The following is a 2,221-nucleotide window of genomic DNA, read 5'->3' as shown; positions in this document are numbered from 1 at the left end:
GGGAATGGATAGGGATATCATTTTTTCCCTGCGGTTGCTGAGCTTGGAACCTGTTCCCTGGAACCATAAACCACCGGGGAACATCCCGCCCTCCCAAAGCTCGGTTTTATCTCCGGAGTGTGCGGGGAGGGATTCCCGGGAACAGCCTCGGGGGGAGCTTTCCCTGGAGTTCACAGTCCGCTGGAGCTCTGATAAGCGTTCAAAGGTGATGGCCCGAAACCTGCGGGGCTGGCGGGGAGAGCAGGGGAGGGGGGGGGTGAACAGGCTCTCTTTGTGAGGCTGCTGCTCCCGGGATTCCTGCGCTCCCAAGCCTTCAATGGCACCTTTCATTCCCGAAACGCTCCGGGAAGCTCCTCAACCTTTGTCCTGACGGAGCTGCGTCCCTGTCAGCCCAAAATCCGGCCACGAGTGGCGGGGACTTCGAGCCCTGGTGATTTTTTTTAGGTGGTTGGGTTGGACCCGGGGTTGTCAGTGGGACTTTGCTGGAGGTTTCAACCCAGAAAAGTGGTTGGAGGGAGAGAGAGATGGGAAGTAGATCCATGAAAACCACTGGGAAATGGTTATCTGGTCCTTTTCCTAAGAGGGATTGGGAGAACAACACTGGGAATGTGGAGGGGGAGAGATGGGAAGTAGATCCATGAGAACCACTGGGAAATGTGGATTTGTTGCTTTTCCTAATAGAGACTGGGAGAACAACACTGGGAATGGGGAGGGGGAGAGATGGAAAATAGATCCATGAAAACCACTGGGAAATGGTGATTTGCTGCTTTTCCTAATCAGGGATTGGGAGCACAGCACTGGGAATGTGGAGAGAGAGAGATAGATGGAAAGTAGATCCATGAAAACCACCAGGATATGGTGATTTTTGGTCCTTTTCCTGACAGGAACTGGGAGGACAGCACTGGGAATTTTAGGATACACACAAAGCAAACCAAAGGGGGTGGCTCTTCACAGCTGTGGAACTCCTTGTGCAGGTTCTTGTTTGCCTGGATTCAAACTGGGATTAGATAAGACAAGGAAAAAAACCCCAAACATTCCAGGCTTGTAAAGCCAGGAGGTCACTGAGTTGGGGGTTATTGAGGACCGGGGAGATATGTGGGAAAACATCAGCAGATATTCCCGCTGTTCCTGTGGTAGGAGTGGTGCTACCAAGAGCTGGCAGTGTGTTGGCCAGTTGTTATCCATCCCTGGTGCTGCTGGAGACAGGAGACTCCAGAGGGTGCATTTACCACCTGAGCTGGAACAGCAATTTCGGGGTAAAAGAAAAAAAAAAGAAAAAAGTGTTTTTCCAGGAGGACAAATGGAAAACTCCCCCTCCAACCAAGTTCATTCCTGTCTGAAAGTCCTCCAGGCCTCCTGTCCATCTGCACACAGACCTTGCAGAGCCAATCCCTCTGTCTTGGCCCCTGGCTGACACCTCACCTGGAAATTCCAGGCTCACTGGGGTTGGATATCCCGGGAATATTAAAAGCTGTGGGCTCAGGATTCATCCCTTCCTTCCCTCTGCCTGGGTTTGGGCAGGACCAGCCTGAATCTGGCAGGGCTGGTTTGGATCTGGAGTAATCTGAATCTGGAGTAATCTGAATCTGGATTAATCTGAACCTGAAGCAGCTCAGGTAATCCCAGCACTAAGTCTTGTCCCACGGAGCCTGGAGAAGGTGTTTCCATGAGTCCTGGGATTCATGGAGCCCCTTTCTGTTGCTCCCCAGTCCTGGAGCATCTCCCTGATTATCCCAGCCCTGACTTCTCCTCCTGAGGGGTGGGAAAGGCACCTAATCCAGAGCAAGGTTTTGCCTCTGGCCTGGGAGGTTGGAATGGTTAAATCTGCTGCTAGAAAAGGTACATTTTGGTGTTCAGCTCAGGTGGTTTTTGTTTCCAGCTCTTGGATCTCCTCAGGCCTTTCTTCCCTGAACAAAGGGAAAGACTTGGTTGCTCTTTCAGCCCTTTATCCGAGGGGATGGCCGGACAAATGACATTTCTGACGGAAAATTCCAGGCTCCATCAGGTGAAATTGGGGGGGGGAAAACCTCCAAGCCTTTATTTTTCAGTGTCAATCAGTGCAGGCACAATGAAGGATCCAATTATTCTGAAGCAATCCATGATTAGGGGCTATTTTCCTGCTGTCCTATAACATAAACTCTGAAAGAAACCATCACAGGGATGCAATAACAACATAAAAAAAACCACTCCAGCACTTGCAGGCTGGAAGGAACACGGTAAA

This window comes from Empidonax traillii, unplaced genomic scaffold (genome assembly GCF_003031625.1).
Source record: "Empidonax traillii isolate 1590-97213 ecotype Southwest subspecies unplaced genomic scaffold, ASM303162v1 scaffold1681:size85899, whole genome shotgun sequence".
NCBI lineage: Eukaryota > Metazoa > Chordata > Aves > Passeriformes > Tyrannidae > Empidonax > Empidonax traillii.
This window is presented reverse-complemented; position numbering follows the sequence as displayed.